Source organism: Heterodontus francisci, unplaced genomic scaffold (assembly GCF_036365525.1).
Source record: "Heterodontus francisci isolate sHetFra1 unplaced genomic scaffold, sHetFra1.hap1 HAP1_SCAFFOLD_97, whole genome shotgun sequence".
In the NCBI taxonomy this organism is placed as follows: domain Eukaryota; kingdom Metazoa; phylum Chordata; class Chondrichthyes; order Heterodontiformes; family Heterodontidae; genus Heterodontus; species Heterodontus francisci.
Window position 1 is genome coordinate 3,279,141 of NW_027140606.1, and position 12,534 is coordinate 3,291,674.

The 12,534-nt window shown below is 45.2% G+C and overlaps 1 non-coding gene across 1 annotated transcript; it reads right to left on the reverse strand.

The window, feature by feature from the left end:
* Nucleotides 1-267: 267 nt before the first annotated feature.
* On the reverse strand, nt 268-339 carry trnam-cau (transfer RNA methionine (anticodon CAU)). Its single transcript has one exon. It is a non-coding gene; the product is annotated as a tRNA-Met (tRNA).
* Nucleotides 340-12,534: the final 12,195 nt, after the last annotated feature.

The window sequence follows — 12,534 nt, forward strand, 5'->3', positions numbered from 1 at the left end:
CATTTGTCCTGGTTTTATTGTGGCCAACATCACCATCTGGTGGTGGAGAGGAGGCTCTGCAGGAAGGGGTTGACAAAGTGGGAGAGACTCGGCTGGTCCGTGTTTGCAGCTTGTGTTCGTGTGAGCAAAAGTGATTTGTTACTGATTGATGTGTTCACGAGAAAGAAGAAGCTGACTGCAATCGAGTGCCTTTGGAAGCATCTTGTTATTATGGGGAAATACTTGATGTTTTGAAAGTGAACTGTTTGTATTATTAACAAACATAAATAGCAGAGAATGGTTTCGATCCATTGACCTCTGGGTTATGGGCCCAGCACGCTTCCACTGCACCACTCTGCTAACTACTGTTTGCAGTTTCAGCTGCCCGTTAGTGAAATATGTTCATTCCCCAATGTTTTTATAAAAATAGGATTGGAGTCGGATTTCTCAAGAATCCCGGACTCAGCAACACACGTGCTGACGGACTCACCCTCACTGCACAATGACACAAGGACACTGAGTAACAGCACCGACAATGAGTCAGGCAGAGAAAGACACACAGAAAACCAGGAAGATATTATCAGGACTCAGAAAGGAACAGACAGAGAAAGGGACTGAGCAAACCAGCAAGAGACAGCGAGATAAAAGCAAAATACTGCGGATGCTGGAAATCTGAAATAAAAACAAGAAATGCTGGAACCACTCAGCAGGTCTGGCAGCATCTGTGGAAAGAGAAGCAGAGTTAACGTTTCGGGTCAGTGACCCTTCATCAAGGAGGCGAGGACAAATGGTATGGGAAGCAACAACTAATTTTCAGTAAAAAATGGGTGTAAGAATTGCTTCCATTAATGTGCGTAGCATTAAATCTACTACGCGATGTGTTTCAACCTTGGATTACCTTGCCAAGGTCAAAGCTGACCTACTGTTTCTGCAGGAGTGTGGAATACCACACCTCAGCACCTACAGGCAGTGGTCGCGATGGTGGTCCCACGGGCCATCATTCTGGTCGGGGGGTAATGACTGCCGTTCCTCCGGCCTGAGTATTCTGCTGCGGGGAGGTAACTTCACCATCTCCGAAGTTAAGGAGGTGGTGGGCGGCCGCCTCCTCGTAGCAGACGTGATGTACAACAACGCTCCGATCCGGTTGATCAACGTGTACGCCCCGGTACAACGCAGCGAGCGCCTGACCGTCTTCCAGCAGCTCCCACTGCTGCTGGCGACGTCCAGGCTGGTCATCCTAGACGGTGACTTCAACTGCATCATCTGGAGATCTATAATGGACCAGGGCGGGAGGGACACGATGTTCAAACCTCTGGACAAGGGCGGGAAAAATGTACCCAACGTCGCCCTCATCCTGATGACCACCTTCGTGTGCAGCTGCACCAAGCTGTGTGTGGAGCCCCAGTACACAAACACCAAGTGTCACTATGTGCTGAGGTGTTGCGAAGGATGGGTCTGGTCACATTGCCGCGGATCGCTTCATCCAGTTGGCCCATACCGTACCAGCTATCCTTCGTGGGAAAGTTTCTGCGGGAAAACACCTTTGACCAACAATCCATCAGGCAGTGGTCTGCACGGAATGTCCTCAAGGCCCTACGGGAAAAGGAGATGGTGGATCCGGTCGGATGGTTCCCCGAGCAGACTGCCAAAGTCATTTGGCAGAATGCCTCATCACCAGAACTTTCAAACAAGCACCAAGATGTAGCTTGGCTGGTGGTAAGAAGAGCCCTTCCTGTCAGATCCTTCCTGCATGCCCGAAGTCTCGCCCCCTCCACACGCGGCCCTCGAGGTGGCTGCGGTGGGGAAGAGACAGTTGCCCACCTCCTTCTGGAATGTGTCTTTGCAAAGCAGGTGTGGAAAGAGATGCAGTGGTTTTTGTCGAGGTTCATCACAAGCAGCTCTGCAACACAGGAGTCTGTGCTCTATGGGCTGTTCCCAGGGATGCACACCGAGATAAACAATAACTGCTGCTGGAGGACCATCAATTTGGTGATAGACACTCTTTGGTCTGCCCGAAACCTGCTGGTCTTGCAGCGCAAAGAGTTGTCCACGACCGAGTTTTGCAGACTGGCACATTCCAAGGTCCAGGACTACGTGCTGAGGGACGCACTAAAGCTTGGGGTAGCCACTGCAAAGGCTCAATGGGGAAAGACCACTGTGTAAGGTCCCCCCGCCATAGTGAACTGGGCAGCTGTACCCATTGGAAACCCCTCGTGCTGTATACACCAGATATGGGTTTGCTGCAAAATGTCCATGTCAGGTAAAATGGAATGGAAGGGTTGTGAGGCAACTCACTCCTGTATTGAAGAAAACTGATTTCCTTTGCACTTTTTGGAATGTCAACTTGGTGCTGTTTTGAACTGTTGTATAATGCATTTTTTGCAGATTTATATGAAGAAAGCATATTTTTAGGAATAAAATCCTGGGGATTCATATGCATAGTTCTTTGAAGGTGGCAGGACACATTGAGAAAGTAGTTAGCAAAGCATATGGGATCTTGGGCTTCGTAAATAGAGGTACTGAGTACAAAAGTAGGGAAGTTATGCTGAACCTGTATAAATCTCTAGTTGGGCCACAACCAGAGAATTGCAGCCAGTTCTAGTCAACACACGTTTGGAGGGATGTGAGTGTCCTTGAGAGGGTGGAGAAGATTTATCAGAATGGTTCCAGACATGAGGGATTTTAGCCGTAAGGTTAGGTTGGAGAAGCTGGGGTTGTTCTCCTTGGAGCAAATATGACAGGTTTAGATAACTGACAGGGCGATGGGGATAGAGCGGGGGAATGGGACTGAATGGATTGATTTACATGGGCTTGATGGGCAAAATGACTTACTGTACTGTAGTGACTCCATGACTCAATGACTCTCTCTCTCCTTCTCTCTCTCTCTCTGTCTATCGCTTTACCTCTCTCTGCCTTTCTCTCTCTATCTGTCTTTAGCTGGTCCTCTAACTTTCTATCGCACTCTCTCTCTCTCTTTTTTTTCACTCTCTCTCTCTCCATTACACACATATTTGTCAATCACATGTCAAAGAAGGAAGCGTAATGAAGGAATGGCTGCGCTCTTGAAAATGTTTCCAGCAGAATAGTTAAATGTTTAAAGTTTCTGTTGGGAGTTTGACCTGAGATGGTGAGACACAAGGATGTGAGGTTATTAAAGTCTTCACCAAATGTAATAGGGAATAATTTTCTTCACTGGTGAACCCAAAGGAACAAATATGGCACAAGAATGAGAAAAGTCAGAGGATTGAGAAACATCCAATGGTTCTTCACATATACAAGTCAGCAGACCCACAGAAAAACAGTAGGTTGAGAGTTCAGATCCAGTGATAGACTGGACAAATATCGAGCCAGTGCTTTTTTCTTTATAAACCTGACATCTGTCCACTTGGCTATTGCACCTCGTCTCGATGTATCTGATAATACTGATACTATTTGTATTCCACAGTTGCTTTGAAATCACAGGCAATATAAATGGATTGGGAATGTCAATGGTCAGGAACCATTAATGGATTGAGATAGTCAATGGACTGGAAAATATCAGTGGATTGGGAAATTCTATAGACTGAGTTATATCAATGGATTGGGACAGTTCAGTACATTGTGAAACATCAATGGATTAGGAAACAGGAATTCAAGGGACAGATGGAGTTCAACCTGGAAAAGTCTGAAGTGATTCATTTTGGAAGGTCGAATTTGAATGCAGAATACAGGCTTAAAGACAGGATGCTTGGGAGTGTGGAGGAACAGAGGGATCTTGGGGTCCATGTCCATAGATCGCTCAAAGTTGCCACCCAAGTTGATAGGGTTGTTAAGAAGGCATATGGTGTGTTGGCTTTCATTAACAGGGGGATTGAGTTTAAGAGCCGCGAGGTTATGCTGCAGCTCTATAAAGCCCTGGTTAGACCACACTTGGAATATTGTGTTCAGTTCTGGTCGCCTCATTATAGGAAGGATGTGGAAGCTTTAGAGAAGGTGCAGAGGATATTTACCAGGATGCTGCCTGGACTGGAGGGTATGTTTTACGAAGAAAGGTTGAGGGTGCTAGGGCTTTTCTCATTGGAACGAAGAAGGATGAGAGGTGACTTGATAGAGGGGTACAAGATGATGAGAGGCAAAGATAGAGTGGATAGCCAGAGACTTTTTCCCAGGGCAGAAAGGGCTATCACCAGGGGGCATAATTTTAAGGTGATGGAGGAAGGTTTTGGGGAGATGTCAGAGGTAGGTTCTTTACACAGAGAGTGGTGGGTGCGTGGAATGCACTGCCAGCGGTGGTAGTAGAAGCAGATACATTAGGGACATTTAAGCGACTCTTGAATAGGTACATGGATGATAGTAGAATGAAGGGTATGTAGGTAGTTTGATCTTAGAGTAGGTTAAAGGTTCGGCACAACATCGTGGGCCGACGGGCCTGTACTGTGCTGTAGTGTTCTATGTTCTATGTTCCAGATGAAAGGATTGCATTAATCAATGGATTAGAATGTGGAGAGGCAGGAGAAAATGATGCCATTTTAAGTAGGGGGCCGGGGGTTAGTAGAAACAGACCAGGGCTATTTTACTCTCTATCTCACTCCTTTCTTCTATCTGGCTCATTATCACATCCTCTCTCTCTCAGAGCGGTGGGAATCACTGGAACCCACACTTGCTGCTCAGATTGTTTGGTTCCGGGAAAATACAAGGTCCACATCAGATTGACAGGAAGGATAAATGTGATTCAGAGCCAATCATATTCCTTTTGGTGATGTGTGCTCAGCCTTGCTATATCAGCAAAGGCAGCAGGAAATGCAAATCCTGAAGAGTTTTGATAGAGTGAAGAAGGAGAAAGTGTTGCCAGTGACAGAAGGGTCAGTAACCAGAGGAAACACATTTAAAGTAATTGACAAAAGAATTCGAGTTGTGATGAGGAGATTGTTTTTTCCGCAGTGTGTTGCTCTGGTCTGGAATGCAATCCTGAAAGGTCAGTGGAAGCAGATTCAATGTTAACTCTAAATGGAATTGGATATATACCTGACATGGAAAATCTAACAGGGCAATGGGGGAAAGGACAGGAGTGCGGGATGTGGGATTAATAGAATAGCTCTGTTAAATATCCAGCAGATGCACAGTAATAAGGTTCAGTGCTTGGACCTCAGATATTTTCACTCCATCAAAGGCAGAGAAGGCTCGAGGGACTATGTGGCTACTCCTCATGTTCTTCCCAGTGTCCAGGAAAAAGTGCAACATGACACTGATTTCCAGATGGATGAAACAAATACAACAGACATCTTTTGTGGAAACATCACATTTAAAGTGAGAAACTAATCATAAGGAACGAACAGGGATTGAACCCTTGATCTTCAGTTTACGAGACTGACGCCTTACCACTTGGCCACTATGCCTTTTCTTAATGGACACCTGAGGCTCCAGAGGAGGATTTGTGATTCTTTTTCAATTTGGTTGAAACAGCATCGAGAAACATGCACAGAAATAAAGAGGGATTGTGGAATGGGAAACAGATCAGCCTCATTTACATCAACAACATCATGAAATCTTCATTCAGACGTTCCATTCCCATCCTCAGCTTTTCTCACATCTGTACAATAATATAAGAGTGGACATTGGGTTGTTACTGGGCAGATTATATGAATAGACTATGTGCATCATCACAGGAAGTGATGTAATATAATCTGGACGGCACCTCATGGAGAGTTGTAGATGAAACCTTCAATGCAAGATGTGTAGAGTAAACTCAGGTTATTTTAACCGTCAGATTCTTATAAATTGTGTACTAAGCCTTGACAGATATCAGAATATTATATGGGGGCCACAGTAAACCAAAGCAATGATGGAGAAATCTTTGCCTGTACCTTTGAAAAGGTCACTGAACTGAACCAAGCCGAGGAGTGACCGAGATGGTTCCAGAGGTTTGCAAGGTATCGTACTGCATCGGGTCTCGTGCAGAAGCCAGACATGGAGCAGGTCAGTACGATATTGTCTGCAATGGAGGGAGTGTGTAGGCTACGTGTGAAGAAGTTATTAAGGCACTCAAGACCTATTTTATTTGAGGAAATAAATGTCACCGTGGAGCCAAAGTTAAAACGCTGCATTTGCTGACAACGCAACCACCAGGTGACGCTGTACTAGCACATGCGCAAATGCAGCCTCTTCCACTGAAACGTCACTGTCTGTGACATTCAGGCAGCCGCCAGGATGAAAGATGGAGCTACTCAATTTATCACAGAAAACAACTTCGACCCAAAAATCCCCTCCAAGGTTGCCATCGCCGCCTCCGTCCCACCCCAACAGTTCCCCGCTACCTCTTGCGCATTCGCCAATTATATAGTACCAAGTCATCTTAATTCACCTAAAGTGAATTACTTTCGGAGCAGTGACTGTCATTTCATAAGCAAATATGGCACATATCTACACAATGGACATGTTTTGGTTGATACTCGGAGAACGTTGCGCTATTTGAAGTCTCATTAGAAGGACAGCACCTCTGACAGTGCTGCACACCCTCTGTAATTCAGTGAGGTTTCATAGAGTCAGAGAGTTATACAGCACAGAAACAGGCCCTTCGGCCATCATGTCCGTGCCGGCCATCAAGTACCTATCTATTCTAATTCCATTTTCCAGCACGTGGCCGTAGCCTTGTATTCTGTGGCGTTTTGAGTGCTCATCTAGATACTTCTTAAATGTTGTGAGGGTTCCTGCCTCGACCACTCCTTCAGGCAATGTGTTCCAGATTCCAACCACCCTCGAGGTGAAACATTTTTTCCTCAAATCCCCTCGAAACAGTGCCATCCCATTCTCCGGACGATCATTCCACGCTTCCCCCCATCCCACTCTCTGACTGCTCACTCCCCGCTTCACCCACCACCACCCCCATCCTGCTCTCTGGCTGCTCACACTCCAGGCCATGGGCTCTGCCGCTTCCCTCCTCTCGGCCACTCGCTCCAACATTGTCCCATCACCCATCGAGGCTCGCCTTGCTTTATCGGGTGGTGCGGTGAAGAATGATCGAATGTTGGAGCGAGAGGCCGAGAGGAGGGAAGCAGCATGGCTTAGAGCTAGTGTCTGGAGGGACGTGGGGGGGGAAGCGGGGCGTGAGTGGACGGAGAGAGGGCAGTGCAGGGGTGGGGGGGTAGCAAGCGGCCGGAGGGCGGGGAAGCGGGGTAGCGAGGAGCGGGCAGCGAGCGGCCTGGAGTGAGTGGCCGAGGGGGTAGAGCGTTTTCCTGCGCATGCGCCACTTCGTCCTGGAAGACGTAGGCTGAGCATGCGCAGCATCTCAGAGCGCAGGAGACTGTTTGTGCATGTGCGCAGCTTGGAGCGCTCTGATGACGTCGGCTGGCTGCTGCATTGTCAGGAATCACTTTGAATTTAATAAGCGTACAAAACAGAAAGGGGAGAGTATTCATTCATTTATCAATGACTTGTACAATCTCACGGAGGTTTGTGAATACCGCAACATAAGAGAAGAGCTGAATGGAGACAGGATTATGTTCGGGGTATTGGACAACACCCTTTCAGATCATCTACAGTCCAGGGCTGGTCTCACATCAACGAAAGTGATTCAATTGAGCAAACAAGCAGAGGTTAGAAAGTTTAACCAATCCGTTGTCCGAGGGGACAGGGAGAGTCTGATCTCGAGAGTTGCAGACTCAATTGAATTTGTTAAGAAAACAAAAGGAAAAATTAGTGGGAAAAGACAAGAAAGACGGGAAGAACATCTAGTGGTAGCTGCAACCAATTGCAGTAGGTGTGGCCGAGAGAGACACAAGTGGGAAAACTGCCTCGCCAAAGAAGCTGAGTGTTTTTCCTGCAGAAAGATGGGACACTTTCAGTCAGTGTGTGGCAGTAAAATACCAGCACTGAATATAATTAAAGGGAAATCCCCAGAGAGCAAAAACATTAATGAAGTACAGGATATCCAAAGTGTGGAAATACATTTGTTAGGTGAAATCCAGGAAATAAAGTGAGAGTTGCTGGACGACAGAAATTCTGAAATATTTTAAGATAGAGGTAGATAGATTCTTGATAAACAAGGGGGTGAAAGGTTATCGGGGGCAGGTGGGAATGTGGAGTTGAGGTTACAATCAGATCAGCCATTATACTATTGAATGGTGGAGCAGGCTCGAGGGGCCGAGTGGTCTACTCCTGCTCCTAATTGGTATGTTTGTTTGTAAGAAAACATGTTCTAGATACAATGAGAACTATCATTTGTTTGGAAATGGATTTGAACCCCCTTTTATCAAAAGGTTATAGAGCTTTAATTTTTCTACAATTAACAGGCAAATCCTTGTGGAGTTGATATTGACAGAAACAATGGGCTGGATTCTATAGCGCCCTCGACGTCGAGATCTGTGGTGGGGGTGGGGTGGGAGCCGCCTGAGGATGGCCCCGGATGAGGCCCGCCACGGATCTCAACGCCGGCAGGGCCTGGCTCGATATTGCCGGCGACGGCGAGGCCTTGTGGGGGGACCCCCACCGCTCGGCAACGGGACCACAAACCTGCATTAATTATTATCCCATCACTTCCTGATATCCAGCTGCGATCTTCAGCCCAGTGGCTGGCACTGCCGTGCCTTCGGAGCCCCATCCGGGCAAATGAGGTGCAACACTGGTTGGGAGGGGGGAGAAGGTAAGTTTCTCAGTGTGGGGGTGGGGGGACGGAGTCAAATTAATGTCATGGGTGTAGGGGATGGTGGGAAGGGTTATAGTTTACAGTTTGTGCAGTTTTGGGCGGAAGGTCAGATGGTAAAGGTAGGTTTTGGGAGGGAAAGGGCAAATAATTAATTTAACTGTTATTGGGGGGATGGGAGAGAGGCAAAAGCAATGTATTTATTTCATTTCATTTAATCTTCCTTTAAATATTTTCCAGTAGGACTAACAGCCCTTTAAAAATGGCTGACACTCCAGTACAGTACCAAGGCAGTGCTGCACTATCAGAAATGCTGTTTTTCAGGTGAGACAGAAAACTGAGGATCCCTCTGCCCTCTCAGGTGGATGTTAAAGGTACCATGGCACTATTTTAGAGAATAGAAGGGGAATTATTTCTGGGGTGCTGGTCATTGTTTAACCCTGAATCAACATCACTTAAAAACAGATGATCTCGTTTTTATCACATTGTTGTTACTGGGAGCTTGCTGTGCGCACATTGGCCACCATGTTTCCTACATGACTACAGTGACTACACTTGGAAAGTCCTTGATTGGCTGTAAAAGGCTTTGCAACGTCCTGTGGTCGTGAAATGCAAGTCTTGCTTTTTCCATTGTTATCAGTGTCATTGTGATCAAAAGATCGGATGCGTGAACACAAAGTTTAAATCAATTTTGATTAAAATAATGTAAAAGCATCTATATTCTTGCACTGTACTTAATAATCTCCATCTTCCTATCCTTACAGAGTGCAATGTCATCGACCCTGAAATTGATTCCACAATCTCATGGAATCACAGAGTCAGAGAAAGTTTAAGGCACAGAAAGAGGCCACTTGGCCCATCGTGTCTGTTCCACAAACAATTTCAGCCGAGTTCTGATGAAAGGTCACAAACCAGAAACGTTAACTCTGTTTCTCTCTCCACAGATGCTGCCAGACCTGCTGAGTATTTCCAGCATTTTCTGTTTTTATTTCAGATTTCCAGTATCTGCAGTATTTTGCTTCTGTGTTACTTTGAAAGTTAAAACTGACCCACCTGTCTACAATTCACACTGGGGTCTCCCATGAAATGATTCTGTGTAATGTTGTTAGAATGAATGCAGACTCCGAGCACAGAGCTTCCTGTGGGGAATTGGGGATCTGAAAACCAGCAGACTGCAGGAATTTCCACTGGGAGCACAAATTCACAAAATCTACATTTTATATATCGATTCATTTTAATTGTCCTTCTGGAAAATTATTTTGAAGCAATTTAAACATCAACCCACAGCTCCATGACTGGGTCAATTATGAGGTCATCCTCTGACAGGTCATGTGACAGCTGGAGCCACAAGACATCAGAACCAGATTTGTGACTGGATTAAAACCCGGAATCCTGTCCCAATAGCTTTTCAAATAAAGCTGTTGCTGTTTGAAAACACAGCAGTTAAACTTTCTGCCTGACCATGAGGGGAGCTGGGGAGAAATTTACAAAACTCAATCCTTCAACAAAATAGTTCAAAAATCATTAATATCGAAATCATGTGAGGATTTGTATGCAGTAGAGAAACAAGCAGAATACAGAAAGTACAGAGGAGAGCTGAAAAAGGAAATGAGATCAGCAAGAGAATGTATGAGAAAAGATTAGCAGGTCACATAAGTGGGAACACTGAAGTCTTTTACCAACATATGGACAGTCAATGAAAGGGTGGGTCAATTAGGAGATCCTGTGGAGGCAGAGGGTGTGGCTGAGGTACTAATTAAGTACATTTCATCTGGCATCACAAAATGAGCGGATGTTGCCAATGTCACAGTAAAGGAGGAGGAAGTGAGAAAATTGGACAGAATGAAAATAGATAAAGAGGAGACAATTATAAGGTTGGCAGCACTCACAGTAGAAAAGTCACCCAGTTTGAATGGGCTGCATCCTGGGTTGCTGAGGGAGGTAAGGTTGGAAATATCAGAGACTCGAACCACAATCTTTCAATCCTCCTTGAATATGGGAATGTTGCCAGAGGACTGGAGGAATCTCCTCAAGATTCCACATGAATCAGTGTCCATAATTCAACTTTACATATTTAAAACATGTTTACAAAAACAGTAGAAGTACTCTCATAACATAAAAGCAAAATACTGCAGATGCTGGAAATCTGAAACAAAAACAAAAATTGCTGGAAGCACTCAGCAGGTCTGGCAGCATCTGTGGAGAGAGAAACAGAATTAACGTTTCAGGTCAGTGATTAGGCACACTACAACCTGCCGGACTGAACATTAAATTCAATCATTTCAGAGCATGACGGACGCCCCCCCCCCACCCCCCACATCCCCCAAACACACTTTTTTATGTTTAGTTTTTTTTCTTTTTTATTTGGTTATTTTATTTCAGTTTTTTTTTTTAGTTTGGTTAGTTTGTTTCTACTGTGTCTACCCATTGTTTCTGTTTTAAAAAAATGTTTAATGTTTGTGTTCGGAGTGCTTTGTGCATTACAGTCAATTCACACCTTCTCTGTACTAACGCTTTGTCTTTCAGCACACCATTGAGCACTGTTCAGCACTGTTCGCCTTTGTTCCATGCCCTTCTGGTCAGTTATTCTCTGTGACCTTGTCCAATCAACACCTCTTTTGTTATCTCTTGCCCCACCCCCAGCTTTACTTGCTTAAAACCTTTCATTTATAATATTTGTCAGCTGTGATGAAGGGTAACTGACTTGAAATGTTAACTCTACTTCTCTCTCTACACAGATGCTGCCAAAACCTGCTGAGTATTTCCAGCATTTCCTGCTTTTACTCTCATAGCACAGTTAACCTGTTTTTTCTCTCTCTGTTCATATTCTGTCTCAGTGTTTGGATCTCTCACTGTTTGGATTGAGAATTGAGCTTGTATCAGTCCTGTGATGGACAGATCTGCTGAGTATTACCAGCATTTTCTGTTTTTTCTTCATTTCAGATCAGAATTTCTCATTGAAACACGGGGAATGCTGTTTCAACTGCTCCGGGGATACCTTCATGAGTTGCTGAAACATTCTAATTCCCATTCCCACACGGAACGAAGCCAGGCAGGAGGAGATACCTGTGACTCAATGATCAGACATTGCAGCTCATGAAGTGTGTTTTCTGATGGTCGATGGGTTCCTGTGTGAAGTTGACACGGGTTTGGTTTTTCTCCCTTACACTTTGACCCTTCAGTTAGTTCTTTGTGTTCAGCTGTTTCAGGTGATGTTACTGAGTCAGGAATGTTGGTCAGGACAGTGCGAGAATTCCCTGTGATTCTTTCAATAGCGCTGGGGAATCTTTAACATCCACCAACAGGGCCTCATTTAATTGTCACTTCAAAAACCTGCTGGCAATTATTTTATTGCTCAGGATTACACTCAGCTGGGACACTAAGGATATTCAATTAATGAAATCAGTACTTTAAACTGAGAGCAATAGTCCCTCCCACATCCTGATACCTTAGGATTTCTGAACTTTAATTACTGCTTCATTCCTTGGTTTGTGGGCTGGTTCACCACCTGTAGACATTTGAGACACTCACAGGCACTGGTAATCTCTAGGCTCAGAGTCATAGAATCATAGACAGGTTACAGCACAGAAGGAGGCCATTCAGCCCTTTGTGTCCATGCCAGCTCTCTGCAAGAACAAGCCAGCTAGTCACACACCCCCGCCTTTGCCTGCAACCCTGCATTTTCTTTTCTTCAGATAATTATTAAATTCTCTTTCAAAAGTCATGATTGAATCTGCCTCCACCACACTGTCAGGCAGTGCAATCCAGATCCTAACCAGTCGCTGCATAAAAAAGTTTTTCCTCATGTTGCCTCTGGTTCTTTGGCCTTTCACCTTAAATCTGTGCCCTCTGGTTCTTGACACTTCTGCCAATGAGAATAGTTTCTCCCTATCTACTCTGTCCAAACTCTTCATGATTTTGAACACCTCTATCAAATC